The sequence below is a fragment of the Somniosus microcephalus genome, chromosome 9 (assembly GCF_052327205.1).
Source record: "Somniosus microcephalus isolate GS21.2 chromosome 9, FLI_Smic_1.0, whole genome shotgun sequence".
Taxonomy (NCBI): Eukaryota; Metazoa; Chordata; class Chondrichthyes; order Squaliformes; family Somniosidae; genus Somniosus; species Somniosus microcephalus.
Window position 1 is genome coordinate 212,632,939 of NC_140995.1, and position 16,600 is coordinate 212,649,538.

The window sequence follows — 16,600 nt, forward strand, 5'->3', positions numbered from 1 at the left end:
CTAGGCCCTAAACTCTGGAATTCCCTCCCTTAAACCTCTCTGTCCTCCTTTAAGATGGGACAGATGTGATGGACCAGCTGGTCTGTTCCTGCCTGTCAATTTTGTTTGTTCGTATATATGAGTCACTTCTGAAATAGGGGCCCTTTGCTCCACGAGGGTGGTCCTTAAACAGGGTCTGGATTCTACATTAGGTGCTTCTGTCAAGTAGCCTTTCTGATAACACATAACAGTGTCAGTCGTGGCTGAGTTGGTAGCACTCTCGCCTCAGAGTCAGAAAGTTGTGGGTTCATATCCCACTCCAGAGACTTGAGCACAAAAATCTAGGCTGACACTCTATTGGGGTGCTGTCTTTTGGATGAGACATTAAACCGAGGCCCCGTCTGCTTTCTCAGGTGAACGTAAAAGATCCCATGGCACTATTTTGAAGAAGATCTGGGGAGTTATCCCTGGTGTCCTGGCCAATATTTATCCTACAATCAACATCATAAAAATAGATTATCTGGTCATTATCACTTTGCTGATTGTGGGAGCTTGCTGTGTGCGAATTGGCTGCCGCGTTTCCCACATTACAACAGTGACTACACTTCAAAAGTACTTCATTGGCTGTAAAGCACTTTGTAACGTCCCGTGGTCATGAAAGGCCCTATATAAATGCAAGTCTTTCTTTATTTCTTTCTAAAGGCCGACGAAGGCAAAGCGAACATGATAAATCACTGCGACCATTATAACACCAGAAATAATGAACATTTAGCTTACTATAGGGCACAGTGTGAACTCACTTTTTTTTGTTGAAATTGAAATTTCAATCTTGAACATTCAGCTACTGAAGTAGAAATTTTCAGTTAAGCTACATGAAAACAATCACTTCATGAAATCAGTTCAAACGTCATTCATGTTGCTTAGTTAAAAATTTTTTTAACTTCAATAACTGGAAGTTTAAGCGTCTAAAGATTTAAATTCCAAATATGAAGTTGGAGCAACAATAAAGTGTTGTGTGATCTCACACTGTGCCCTCTAGTAAGCTAAACGCTTGTTATTTCTGGTGTTATAATGGTCTCAGGTGATTTATCATGTTCACTTTGCCGTTGCAGTTTGGCAGAAGGGACCGCACCCAAAATGTTAACTGGTCTGTTCTCACCACTGATGCTGTCTGACCGGTCGAGTGTTTTCAGCAGTTTAGTTTTGCAGAAATAATCCAATTCAACCTAAGGCAGAATAACCCCAGTTCTGATGAAGGGTCATCGACCTGAAACATTAACTCTGTTTCTCTCTCTCGACAGATGCTGCCTGACCTGCTGAGTGTTCCCAGCATTTTCTGGTTTTATTTCAAGGTAGAATAGATGTCCTTTTATTATTTTCCATTTTTGATCCAAAATGACCAATGTTATTGACCAAGGGAAACAATTGTATGACATTTATCAGAGACAGCAGGAAGCGGTCTCTAGCGAGTGCTGTTGTTGAGGTTTTCAGGATATAATATTGTACACATGCACCAAAATATTTGGCCCCTGCTCTACAGAAATTAATTTGCATGTGAAATGTATTCTTGAAGTCAACACTTGGGCACTTTGAAATCCTTTGGTTAACAGTTTAGAGGTACTGCAGTCAATATTCATCACGACAACCAACTACACTCTTGCAATGGAACACTACACATGACAAGAATTGGCTCCAGGGCCATCACATGTCAGAAGGTAGTTCTGCTCCATTTCCCCTTAATTAACAGCAGTGGGCAGTGATGTAAACTGGCAACCTAAGAGATATCACTTGCCTCCTGACCTCACAAGGTACAGGCTGTAACTGAAATGAGTAAAAACAAATGGTTTCTATCTCACCAATACCTTTCTCGTTTTCTTTCAATTTCAATTTGGGTCACATACTATTTTGAATAATCCGCACTATAAAGTGTAAATTTTTTGAGAAAAGAATGTATACGATTTGCTGATTATTTCCAACCAAAGTGGTTCAAACAGTTGGGTGTGAAAGCTCAAGAGCTGTCACCTCAAGCAGTTATTAATGACAAGTAACCAAGGTGGAACCTTGATACGTTTGAGTCAGTGAGGCCAGCTGTTATTTGCATAATAACTAGTGCACAGGGAGTCTAATCATCACAGCTGGATCTACATTGTGCAGGTGACTGGGGCCAGAATGTTGCAAAGGAGAACAGTTCTGCAAAATAATTATCTCCAAGCCATAGATATATATATTTTTTAAAAAAAAAACTTATTTTCACATGACTCAACAATCCATCTGCAGTTATCAAAGGGAAATAAAAATCAGGGTCTGAAAGTGGCCTGCTGAATGGTCAAGTCGGTTGAGCAGAGTAAAGAAAGGTCAGCACTCACATGCACAGTGCAGGGCTGTTGCTGGACTACCAAGGTTTCTGGATTAACAGTTCACCACTGTACAGGAGTACAGTACATCATGTTCGGTAAACAGTACGATTCTGCTTCCTGTTTCAGCTTTCAGTAATTCTGAAACATAAACAAAAGGCGAAAAAACTGACCATCTAAAAAAAGCCAGGGGGTAATTATTTTAAGCAGTGACAGATATCATAATTCACACGGTGGCACAAGATATTTGACAGTCGGAAACTTCAGAAACAAATGTGTTCACATATTTTTATTATTTAAAAAAAAGGTTTTGGAAGGAGCTGTTGTGATTAAGATGAAAATATGCTTAATATTAGGTTGACTTGAAGAAGATACAATCACTCTTTTATATTAGAGGTAGGCATTTCATTGTCGAAAAATTATATTTTTCTGAAGTAGCCCTTCCTATTAGTCACTTCACTACTTAAATGTTAAACTGTACTTTTTAAAATATACAATCACAAGCATTTTGAAACAACTAGAAGATATAATTGGGCATATCAATATGACAAAAAAAAAGACAGCTTTTGGTTCGACCTGAATTTAGATCATGGATGAATTGACATCCCTGCTGCTGTGGAATATATTGAGTCATTCTCCTGACACTTCGTAAATAAAATATGCTGAAGTGATAGAAATTTATGCCCGATGCAAATTATGGCTCAAAGTATTTTGCAGCTCTCTCTCTTTCTCTCTCTCTCTCTATATATATATAATGATCGTCTGCTGCTTCAGATATTAGATTTGTTAGCCTCATACAGGAAACACAGCACGGATAATCTTTTTTAAACCCCTCCTACAGTATTTCTGCACTCCGTTAAGTAAAGAAAAAAAAGGCATTTAAAAAAAAATTGCACAGCTACAGGTTTTTCAATTAAATTTGTATATTGTTTTCCACCCTAAACAAATTTAGGCTGAGTTTTGGTTTGTATGTCAAATTGGCAAGGAAATAACAGAATCAGCTGACAAACCACCATCAAAGAAAACAACTTGCGTCAGAAATCATCTGTAAGCGCACAGTTTTTAAACCCAGCAGTTGTACAAATACGTACTTTTGAAAACCTTCGGGACTAACCACTATTAAATGTGTGTGCGAGTGTGTGAGTGTGTGTGTGCGCTTTTCGTACTCAGACGGCGATGACAGTCTAGTAGCTGAAACTACCCACACACACCATCAGTGATATTTTCCACTTTTCTGCAATTCGTTTCAGTGGAGGAGCAGCAACTTAACATGTGGTTTTCTCTGTCGGGAACGAAAATGACTTGAGCTTAAATCAAACTAAATGTTAGCAATGGAAAAAAAAAACCCCAGAGCATGCCAGCAAGGGTGACACTTAACTTCAACTAAGTCATTAGCTGAATACACATACATATTGTGATGCAAGCTTGTTTTGAATCGCCTTTCTTATATGCTTTTTAAAAAAATAAAAAGAACACTTGCACATTAAAAAAGTAGCTCAAAACCCATTTTTACAGCGGTCATTGCAACTAAGCAATCAATTTTTACTTCGGTTGAAAATAAATCGTAAATCACAACCTTAAGGTTAATTGGGGTGCAATTTGAAGGCTGTGTAAAAACGTTCATTAACAATTATTTACTATTTTGGGGCACCAATGCCTCAATTTTGTTTTTGGGCAGTTAGTCAAATAAAATAACGACGATAATTATTTTTCGCTTTAGAGGAGGAGGGGTGACTCTTACAGACCGTCACTGAGGCTGGTGAGATTTTCCTCACGATGTTTAGTGTAGGTTGTGAAACAAAACCATACCTATCAAAATTTCCCTGCGGCTGATTACAAAAAATAATCAGCAAAGCCATCAAGTTTCAGTTTGACTTATTTATATATTTATTTATTAAAAAAAACACAAAGATTAGATAAAGTAGAACAAAAAACCATCCTTATGCCCCACATTTTATTTGCTGCCTTGCAGCATCTTGCATCCTAGAAATGTGCGAGTGTCAAACTAGAAATGTGCGAGTGTCAAACTTAGCCCAAGATGGGAACTCATTGGCATTGTGCACTCCATTTTAAAGTTCGTTTCCATTAAGTCTACATTTCTGTGCATCAGCTCACTGTGTTACGTTCAACATTTGAAGTACCTAAATAACCACTGATACTTTTTTTTAACTGCAGAGAATTAACATTTAATAAAATGCTACTGATTTGTGCTTCCTTTGTGTGCAACCCCTACCCCAAACACAAGACACACACAAAGAAAGATTTTGGTGGTCTTCTACCTTTTCATTTGCTATTTTCTAAATGTTTTCTTGTGTGCTTTGCTTTGTTATCAGTTCTGTTTATCAGTACTTGTGGCCAAAAACTTATGCTTTGTAGAGAGCTTTTTTTTTAAGTTCCCATATAGGTAGTCACAAAACAATGCATAGAATTATTACCGCGCACTTGGTGCCTGCAGTATACTGTGTGCTGTGAACAACTTGATCCTGTGCTTGGCTAACGCACAGTCAATTTAAAATAATAATAATTTCCAAGCCAACAATTAACAAGAGTCCATTCCCTGCAGCGTCAGCCTGTGACAGCATTTTAGATATTGTTCCTTATCAGTAAAGCACTCTGACCTTCACAGAAGCTACAACTGAAATTATTTCTGCATTCAGAAGGCTCTGTATCAACAGTCTGCAGAAGCTGCAGCAACATTTACAGAACATACGCCCACAATTATACAGATTATAACGCATGTCAAATTTGGCTTGTGTATAGCACTTGTATCTAATTCAAATAGGCCCCTGTGCATTTTACACTTGCACACTCCACTTGCTATTCTAACGATTAATTCCAGTCTTTTTTGGTTTTTTTTGCTTTATATTATATTAAGGAGTAGCACAGTATGTAAAGCTGATACAGTGTCCCTAATTCAAATTGTGGTTAGAGATGTCAATACCTTACTACACATATAGAATGTTGAAACTGCTGAAAATATATTTCCACCTTTTTTTTCTCAGTTTAGTGTAGCTAATGTGCCCACACAGTGCATGAATGAACCAGAGTTTAGAGACATGACACATTGTGAAACTACTGAGTATATGGCTTCTATTCTTGATTATATTACTGCACTCAGAATATCAAATATACCTGTTCCTCAAAAGCCCGATACCCCCAAATGTGGGCTATTGTGCACGCAAAAGAGAGGTCTGCACATCTTCAAAAAGGCAACCTTGCTGAACTTGATTTAAAAAAAATTGTAACCAACATTATTGCACACCAATTAAACCAGACAAGTCAGATATACTGAGACTGCTATCTTTATGCACACTCTACATGTAGAAAACAGACTTCAAAAATTAGTTATATTACAATTAAATCTTTAGGCTGATGCCAAGAAGAAAATGAAATTTGCATTTTAAACAGCTTACAGCAAAAACAGTCATCATTTGTAGCCAGTAAGAAATTATAATTGAGCACAGCAAGACTAAACTGACTCGGCAGGCAAACTTGCTCACTATATATAAAACAGTCAGACTGAAGAATGCCATGTGAAACTATCAATAAACACAAAAATAGTAATTTCTTTGCCATATGACAATAGTATGGACACGACAATACTACAAGGTGTAAAATGTAGTGAAACTAAATAAAGTACACCCACTGCATCAACCCAACACAAAAGTTTGATAGTTCACTTTTTACAAGGAGTTGGCTGTTTGTTGAAAACAATCTCAAACACCAAGCTGGCTAAACCTACACCTTATCTATACGTGAGAAAAAACACAACACATAAATGTTTGAATCCAAGCATCATCCTAACTGGCAGAAGCAATGGGTTAGGTATTCGCCAGCATTAAACTCCATAAAAGAACAAGCAACATGTAGAGGTCTGACATCTAAATAAAAGGAACATTTACTGCAGGCAAGTCTTTTAAACTTCTCAGTGAATTAGAAGAACAGTTACAAGAGTTGTATGATATTGGTTCACTATTACTGAGGGAACCTTAAAAAAAAAACGTATGCCTTGTATTGGGTTGTGGTCGATTAAGCTAATAGAGGGTGTGGACGTGATCTTGTTTTTTTACTGAAGCAGGCACTCATCTGTGGGTATTTGTTTTCTACATGAGCCTTACCTTCCTTCACACACATGAGAAAAACAAGTAAAATATTTTAAACAAAGTATACTGTGTGAAGAAATGAACAGGAAACTTTTGTGTTAAAGAAAATAGATAGAAAGTTCAATTTTAAGGCCTCTGAAAATCAACACTGTTTGGTGATGACACTACAATAAAACAAAGCTTGCAAACTGTTATAATTATATGCTCTATTTTGATTAAAATACATTATTCCACAAGGTCAGGCAAGATTTTGCTTGCAGTATGTGTTAAGAGTAAAATGTATGAGCACAGAGTTCTTTTTATTAAAGAAAGAACTCCATTAAATTGTGGTGAACTTGACTAAAGACTTTTGGTTTTATAACATACAATTGATTTTTTAAATTGAAGCACTGTCTGATTCAATTGTAGATGTTCGTAGGTGGATAAATTACCACAGGAATATGTCAGCATTTAAATAAAATGAAAGAGCTGCAGAAAATGACAAAAGAAGAAAAGATTCAAAGGGGAAAAGAGAAATCATATATGTGTGTGTGGAAAAACTGACCCTAAGGCAGCCAATTATCAACGAGAATTATATTTTAAGCCATCCCTGCTTGGTTTCATATTTAAAGCTTTAGAAAACAAAGCAATTAAAAAAAAAGCGTTCAATCATCGCACCCACTGACAGGAGTTTCAGAAAACGCGATGCGCAGATCAGGTTGAAGATGTTTTTGCACTTTTACCGAGCCCACACATGATGAATTTATGAAACTTTTGTGCCTCTGTGCGACGCAGTTAATATGACACGAAACAGTTTCGCAATGACAATAATTAGGTCATTGTTGTTGGGTGTTTTTCCAAACTGATTTCACATTAAAATGCCATGGCATTTCCTTGTTTTAGTTTCTGTGATACCACGGTATTGAAGCAGATGTGGCTGTATGGTTTTAAATTACAGATAGCCTCTGGGCGCCTGTCAATAATTAAACTTGCTCACATCTTGGGACCAATTTTAGATTCAGTCAAAGGCAAAATTTATAGGTTTTTAATTATCGTGCAAAAAACAAAACCCTTTCTTACTTTCCCCCCCTTCAGTGAAGGATGGAATAATGTAGCTGAAGTGGTTACTGAATACACTGAAAATTAAATCCAGCCTCGCTAGGTTGGGTTTAGTAAATCACCTGTTACACAGACTGACAGAAGGACCACTCTTGCCCATTGTAAAGTGTAATTTTTTTTTTGCCAGAATAATTACAGTTCTGAACTCAGCAAAACTGGGCTCCTTGGTGTCGCAAAATGGGCAGCATCAGTAAAAATAAAATAAATTTACATCATAATTTTATTTTCTTTAAGAAAAGTGCCGCACTTTGCAGTTTTTTTTTAATCATAAAAATTGCAAGAATAAAGGAAGTAGGCTAAGGACACAGTAATGTTTCCTTATCACTATGGTTCTCAGAATAAAGTAAAATTCCTAGCCACATAATTTATGCAGTACAAAAAAAACAAAAAAAAAATACACATACACCTTTGGGTATGAATCATAATAAGTGATATCAAATAGTAGAAATTGTTTTACTGATAAAAGGTGTTGGTGGCTGCACTTTGAATTGCCGTTAATTCAGTTGTCAGCTTTCAGTAGCAATGACCTTTCAAGGGATAATTACGCTGGTCTCTCTAACTCCCAGTAGTAAAAAGGCAAATCAGCATAATCTTTCATCTATTTCAGTTTCATAGTAACAACTTGAAATGTATTGCAAATATATGCAAAATCGAAATGAGGAATTATGATTCAAAGAATACTGTCCTTTTTGTCTTAAGTATTTAATTTGGTTTCCTTCGCTGTCAGGATCCAGTTAAAAGAGGCTTAGATTTGAGCTGGGGGCAGGGGGAGTGAGGGGTTGCTGGTGTTAAAACTTAGTGAAAATTGGACTAAGTAAAAAAGATGCAGAAATAGCCACATATCATATCGTTGAAACAAGTCTATAATAAATAACCCATTATTAAGGAGTTAGTATTTACAGCAAGTACAGCTGATTTTTAATGTAAATTATAATCCTACAAAAAGATATTAGTAATGAGATTTATAAGGACAGTCTAGGATGAGGAAAGACCATTCAGCCTTGAACCTCTGCTGGCTTAACACTCCCATGTTAGCATCCAAGTGCATTTTGAACTCCACAATGTCTTTGCCCCCACAGATTATTTCACACAATTATCACTCTTTGAGTGAAAAAGTTCCTTCCTAACACCAGCTTTAAATTTACTTTGAGCTCATTTATAAAGTTTGTTTAGAATACCACCTCAGTGCAGTCCCTGAAAGAAACACCCTCATCAATTCCTGTAATAACTCTTGCAACTTCCCAGAGGTTATCTCAGATTTGGCCAGTGAGAGAACTTTCAATAATGCATGAGAAATATGCTATACGCTGTGGTGAAAAACACACAAATGCCATGAAGTAGACAAGTAGCGCTATTCCTGCAATTTGTTATCTACCACAGAATAAAATATTCTGCAATATAAATGACACTGTAAAGGTCATATAGTACAAGGTGAGTTCATATCGCAGCAAATGCTAACTTATCAGCCACAATTGAAGACAAGTAAATGTTACGGTTATTTATTTTTGAGTGCTTGTGTGGTTATTTGTGACTCACTGCATGGTGTCTGATAACCTTTATTCATTTAGTAGCCAGCTTTTTAAAAAAAAACTTAAAACAAAAATTTTTAAATTCTAGTCATGTTTGTTTAAAATGTGCCTGATGCAAGGTGGTTTTCAAATGCTTATGACGTAACCCATCTACCATCAAATGTGAAAAACAGGATAGGAATGAAAAAAAAAAATGCATGCACACCAGAATTATTGCTTTTAGGTGTCAAACAGTAGTATATAACGTACACTGTAAAAGGCAAATGTTTTTTTTTTGCATGGAATCATCTTTACAGTTGCAGAAATTAAAATGTACATTTTGTTCTTAACCTTGCTTCTGCACAACATATGCAATGAGCTAACACAAATTAAAAGGTATCAGGAAAACTGCTGTCTTCCTGGAAGTTTTCTCTCCCTCATGAAGTTATCAACACCTGGCTGGGGTACAAGTGCAGGCGATGCTGCACATCTGCAGACGTGTGACAAGTATATCTGGCCAAGTGGCAACTGCTCATGTGTAGACGGTCAGTGTTGGCAAGATCTTTGACAGAGGGTGGCTCAGCCAGGCCCGATACTGTTCTCTGTCAGCGTCCCCACAGCTGGGGGGCGGGGGGGGGGGGGAGCTGGATCACGGCCAGGTGTGGGGGGGACCCAACTGATGGTTCCACTCCCTAAGCTAGGGGGAACTGAGGTTAACTACAGCCAAGAGCCGAGCCAGGCTGCTCTCCGACGGCTCCTCGCCCGCAGCTGGTTCACGGCGGCACTGGTGGGAACCCGACGGCGGGTTGCTCACATTCTTCACCGCGGTCGACGCGCGCCTGGGCGAAACCAGAGGAGGAGAAAAATTGAGGAAGTAGGTTATCAAAATTTAGTTTAAAAATGGAAAAAGAACGATGTAACCTGCACTTATCACAAGAAGTGGGTTTGTGCACATCCATCCCAATGTCAAAGCAGAAAGATCCAACTGAACAGTGTAAGTTGACATTCAACTTTAAATAGGTACAAGTTTCATTTCCTGTGCTTTTTCAGTCCTGACGAAGGGTTTTGACCTGAAACATTGACTCTATTTCTCTCTCCACGGATGTTGCCCTAGCCTGCTGAGTTATTCCAGCATTTTCTGCTGTTATTTCGGATTTCCAGCATCCACAGTATTTTGCTATCGTAATAGGTACAAGTTGTTGCAATCTGGAATGCACTGCCTGAAAGAATGGTGGAAGCAGATCCAATAGTAACATTCTAAGGGGAATTGGATCAATACTTGAAAAGGGGAAAAAAATGCAGGGCTTTGGGGAAAGAGCAGGGGAGCAGGACTAATCTTTCAAAGAGTTGGCACAGGCACGATGGGCTGAATGGCCTTCTGTGCTGCATGACTCTATGATTCTATGTAGATGCCACTCTACTTTCCGTCAAACAAGTCAAATATGTTTAGTAACTGTTATGGGTCTATTTAAGAGGAGGTGCACTGTGTCAACTTAATGCTTTACAAAACCTTAACATGGACTAATAGGCAGAAAAAGCATACAAATAAAAGGCAGCTGTGAGTGATGGTTCTGTGAAAAAGCTTGGCCTAGTCTTGGTCAACAAATTGTTATCTATATACACGAAAAGAACGTGCAGAAAGATATGTCTGGTCGGGGGGGGCAGGGGGGTGGTGTGGTGGCGGCGGGTGGAGTGTGTAGTAAAAGGAAAAACAAGTGTAAGCTGCCTCTGTGTTACCTCGCTTATTCAAATAGATATTTAGCTCCACCTGGCTGACAAGCTCAACAGCCAAGCCTGAATGACACATCGTATCACATCAAATTGCTGATATTTAAAAACAGAACTGCAACACTAATGCATAATGTTTATAACCTATTAGTACGGGCATTTGCAGGTCAGATTGGACTAGAAATTGAGCAGATTCTGACTATGTTAGATGTTATGAATCGTAAACATCTGCATCCTTTTTGGAGTGCTGATTTTAAGCTGCTCAGTAGGTTGAATGCCAACACTCGTCCTCTTATAAATTATCGATGAAGGAATGACTGAAGCAACCCTTCCCAGAAACTGCCACTTCTCCAGCCGTGACAACAATAACAACAACTTGCATTTGTACAGCACTTCACTGGAGTATAATCACACAAAACTTGACACCGAGCCACATAAGGACAGACGACGAACGCTTGGTCAAAGAGGTAGAGTTTAAGCAGCGTCTTAAAAGAGGAGATCGAGGCGGAGAGCTGAAGAGGTTTTGGGGAGGCAATTCCAGAGGGCCTTGATGGCTGAAGGCACGGCCGCCAATGGTGGAGCGAAAAAAGTGGGGGATGCACAAGAGGCCAGTGTTGGAGGAACGCAGATTTCTCGGAGGGTTGTCGGGCTGGGGGTGGGGGGTGGGGGGCGAGGCCATCGAGGGATTTGAGCATGAGGGTGAGACGCTGCACATTTGCAGATATGTGACAAGTGAATGGGTATTTGCTCGTGATGGGGTTCCAGTACAAGGAAACATTGTAAATGGAGTGAATGGACCGCATCTTGATACATTAGCTCCAAGAACTGAGCGGCAGAAACAGGTATCCACGTGGCCATGACACAAGTTTTCACCGAGTCACGTGAAGTGCCTCAGTCTCCTGGAGGATCTCGCCCTGCAGGTCAGAGTATAAGTATATGAAGGATAATGTAGGGTCAGTGAGTGTCTATAAACTAGAGAACTTTTCACAACAGCAAAAAACCACAAGCCATGACAAACGTGCGTTTATTTATTTATTATTCGTTCCTGGGATGTGGGCGCCGCTGGCAATGCCAGCATTTATTGCCCATTCCCAATTGCCCTCGAGAAGGTGGTGGTGAGCCACCTTCTTGAACCGCTGCAGTCCGTGTGGTGAAGCTACTCCCACAGTGCTGTTGGCGAGGGAGTTCCAGGTAGGGTTGCAAAATTCTGGGAATTTTTAAAAGAGGAAACTTTCCATGGGAATTTTCGGGAATTTATGGGAATTTTGGGAATTTATGGGAATTTTGAGTTTTTTTGCACACTGATGGTTTTTGTCTCTGACCCTATTATCTTTGTTGTCAAAATAGACATACTGTTCCATACAAATAAAAACAGGCTTTCAAAACTTTATTTAGGTTATAATTTTGAACTTTATTGAACCCCCACAAAAAAGACCCATCTAAAATAAAATAAAAAGAGCGTCAGCTTATTTAGCCTGTAATTTGTCCTTATTTTGTCCCTTTGAGTCTTCTACTCATGAGTCTTCTGAGTCTTCTACTCCTCATTGCTCCTCCTGATTCTCTGACTCTGGCTCTGACGTGTCCATTTCCTCCTCTGTGTCAGTGTCTAGCTGTGTGGTGGACACTTCTGTATCTGGCTCAATAAGTTGTAGGTTCGCCCGGATAGCCACCAGTTTCTCCACTCTCTTGTTAGTCAGCCTGCTGCGCACCTTTGTATGCGTATTCCCAAAAAGTGACCAGTTTCGTTCAGAGGCCGCTGATGAAGGTGGGATTTGGAGTATCACCGATGCAATAGGTGACAGGGCCTCAGATGCACAAAGTCCCTTCCACCAGGTATGTGCACTGATATGCTTGCATGATTCCCATATCCCATCCCCATTCCAAAGACCTTGCTTGGTAGAGAACTTTGCCAGACTTCCCAGAACTTTGCCCACATCCAGATTGAGATGGTGTGAGAGGGTAGAAATCACACTGTAAGCGCTGTTGATCTGTTCTCCAGAAAGTATTGGTCTCCCAACATGCTTTGGGTCCAGCATGTATGCTGCAGCATGAATCGGCTTGACACAAAATTCTTGACGCGTCTGTATGAATTGAACAATTGCCTTCTCCTCTGCTTTGAGCAGCAGGGATGTGGGTAGGGCAATGCTGATTTGTTCTTTTAAATCAGTAAAAAGCCTGAGAACATCTGACAAGACAGCGTCATCTCCTTCAATCTGAGCAATTGCAGATGCTACTGGTGAGAGTAGTTTAAGGCTGCTAACCACTCTCTCCCAAAACACATCATCCAGCAGTATTTTCTTGATGGTGGTTTCCATATCCCCAGACTGGGATATTGCCATTTCTTGCAGCGACTCCTTACCCTCCAGAAGGCTGTTGTACATTATGACAACACCACCCCATCTAGTGTTGTTGGGCAGCTTCAGTGTGGTGTTCTTGTTCTTTGTCATTTGCTTGGAGTTGTAGGTTGCTGCAACTACCTGTTTTCCCCTGACATACTTAACAACTTGCTTGGCTCTCTTGTACAGTGCTTCCATGGTTCTCAAACCCATGATGTCCTTGAGGAGCAGGTTAAGCCCATGAGCTGCGCACCCAATAGACGTAATATGAGGGTAGGCCTCCTCCACTTGAGCCCAAGCAGCCTTCATATTCGCAGCATTGCCAGTAACTACTGCAAAGACCTTTTGTGATCCAAGATCGTTGATGACCGCTTTCAGCTCATCAGCAATGTATGTGCCTGTGTGTCTGTTGTCCTTCGTGTCTGTGCTCTTGAAGAACACTGGGAGAGGAGTGGAGACGATGTCGTTTATGATGCCCTCCCCTCGTACATTTGACCACCCATCTGAGATAACTGCAACACAGTCTGCCATCGCTATCGTTTCTTTGAGCTTTCCTTGGACTCTGTTATACTCAGCCTCCAGCAAATAAGTAGACAAAGCATGTCTGGAGGGAGGACAGTATGCAGGGCGAATAACATTGAAAAATCTCTTCCAGTACACATTGGCTGTGAGCATGAGGGGTGAGCCTGTTGCATATACAGCTCGAGCAAGGCACTCATCTGCATTCTTCTGGCTATGGTTATCCATTGTATCAAAGAACCTTCCAAGTGGGCCAGGAGTTGCTGAAGCCTGCACATCTGCCGATGCACTTTATTATGGTCATATTTATGCTAATGTATATGTACAAATGTATGTTGAAATGTTTAAGTGTCCTAATCCAAATTGTACACTCTCGGGAGCCGCAAGCCTACATTTCGTTGTACTGCACTTGTGCACTAACAATGACAATAAAATTTGATTTGATTTGATTTGATTTGATAAGGAGCCTGATGCTGAATGAGAACCATCATCTTCTTGAATGGAAGCAGAGGAACTCTGGGCTGACTGCTGTGAGCTTTGAGTGAAGTTGTTGCATTTGGATAAATGCTGCTGCATCTTTGTGGCATTCTTTACAAATGGCTTTCTACAGTGTTTGCACATGTACACAGTCTTTCCATCTTTAATGCCTGGGGTAAAATGCTTCCACACATCCGACGGTAAACGTGGCATTGTTCTCTGCAGAGAAATAAAGGGCATTCATCTCTGTGTCGAACTGCGGTCGATCAGCACGATTGCAACAGGGTGAGTACATTTTTGCTGATGCTCCATGTGATGGAAGCATGACCTGTACACACACGACGCTACATCACCAATAGTGTATTATTTTGTATATTTTAAATTGAAGGACAACAGAGTTCAACAAGTAACTGGTTTATTTGGTATAAAGTCTGATTTACTTACTGCATCATCACAACATCAGCAGAAAACAAAATGACTTCCCTCAGGACCCCTAACCTGGATCTTAAAAAAACTATAGCAGTCTTACAGATGCCTGCAGGCCAATCACAATTCGATATGCAAATATTACAAATAGAGGGAGCTAATCGCTCATCCACTCATTCAACCAATCAGGACACATTTGTTCACAGTCACACACAAAACTTGTAATTATTAAAACAAGCCAAGTAAGAAGATAAACATATATTGATTAAGAAATTCCTTAATAATTAAGATTCCATCTCTGTTAGTAATTTTAAGAGAGGACCTGTGGAAAAAAAAGAAAGAAATACAAAAAAAAACAATATTATGCTAGCATGTGCTTTTTTGGGCAAAATTCCCAAAATTCCCAAGCTAAACTTCCCGTGGAAAATTTCCGGAAATTTCCCGGAAACTTTCCATCCCTTTGCAACCCTAGTTCCAGGATTTTGACCCAGCGACGATGAAGGATCAGCGATACAGAAACATAGAAACATAGAAGATAGGAGTAGGCCATTCGGCCCCTCGAGCCTGTTCCGCCATTCAATGCGATCATGGCTGATCATCCAAATTCAGTGCCCTGTCCCTGCTTTCTCCCCATACCCCTTGATCCCTTTAGCCTTAAGAAATATATCCAACTCCTTCTTGAATATATTTAATGAATTGGCCTCTACTGCCTTCTGTGGTAGAGAATTCCACAGGTTCACCACTCTCTGGGTGAAGAAATTCCTCCTCATTTCTGTCCTAAATGGCTTACCCCTTATCCTTAGACTGTGACCCCTGGTTCTCGACTCCCCGACCATCGGGAACATCCTTCCAGCATCTAGTCTGTCTAGTCCTGTCAGAATTTTATAAGTTTCAATGAGATCCCCTCTCATTCTTCTAAACTCCAGCGAGTACAAGCCCAATCGACCCAATCTCTCCTCATACGTTATTCCTGCCATCCCAGGTATCAGCCTGGTGAATCTTCGCTGAACTCCTTCCATGGCAAGAACATTCTTCCTCAGATAAGGCAACCAAAACTGCACACAATACTCCAGATGTGGTCTCACCAAGGCCCTGTACAACTGCAGCAAGACATCCTTATTCCTGTACTCAAACACACTCGCTACGAAGGCCAACATACCATTTGCCTTCTTAACCGCCTGCTGCACCTGCATGCTTACCTTCAGTGATTGGTGCACAAGGGCACCCAGGTCTCGTTGCACTTCCCCTTCTCCCAATCGATTGCCATTCAGATAATAATCTGCCTTCCTGTTTTTGCCACCAAAGTGGATAACCTCACATTTATCCACGTTGTATTGCATCTGCCATGCTTCTGCCCAATCACCCAGCCTGTCCAAATCATCCTGGAGTTTCTCAGCATCATCCTCACAGCACACACGCCCACCCAGCTTTGTGTCATCTGCAAACGTGGAGATATTACATCTAGTTCCCTTGTCTAGATCATTAATATATATTGTGAATAGCTGGGGTCCAAGGACCGATCCCTGCGGTACCCCACTAGTCATTGCCTGCCACTCGGAAAAAGACCCGTTTATTCCAACTCTTTGCTTCCTGTCTGCCAACCAGTTCTCTATCCAAGTCAATACCTTGCCCCCAATCCCATGTGCCTTAACTTTACATGCTAATCTCTTATGTGGGACCTTATCGAAAGCCTTCTGAAAGTCCAAATACACCACATCCACTGGTTCTCCCTTATCTATTTTACCAGTTATATCCTCAAAAAATTCCAGTAGATTAGTCAAGCACGATTTACCTTTTGTAAATCCATGTTGACTTTGTCCGATCCTGTCACTGTTTTCCAAGTGCTCTGCTATTACATCTTTTATAATGGACTCTAGCATTTTCCCCACTACCGATGTCAGGCTTACCGGTCTGTAATTCCCCGTTTTCTCTCTACCAGCTTTTTTGAATAGTGGGGTAACATTAGCTACCCTCCAATCCATGGGTACTGTTCCAGATTCCATCGAATGTTGCAAGATGATCAGCAATGCATCTACTATTTCTAGGGCCACTTCCTTAAGTACCCTAGGATG

General features: G+C 40.2%; 1 long non-coding RNA gene across 1 annotated transcript in view; it reads right to left on the bottom strand.

Annotated features, from left to right (window-relative positions):
• Positions 1-2,236: 2,236 nt before the first annotated feature.
• The window catches only part of LOC147113004 (uncharacterized), a 459,408-nt gene continuing 445,044 nt past the window's right edge, over positions 2,237-16,600 (bottom strand). Inside the window, exon 5 of the long non-coding RNA XR_015079613.1 lies at positions 2,237-2,474. This is a non-coding gene — a long non-coding RNA (uncharacterized LOC147113004). The remainder of the gene's footprint in view (positions 2,475-16,600) is intronic.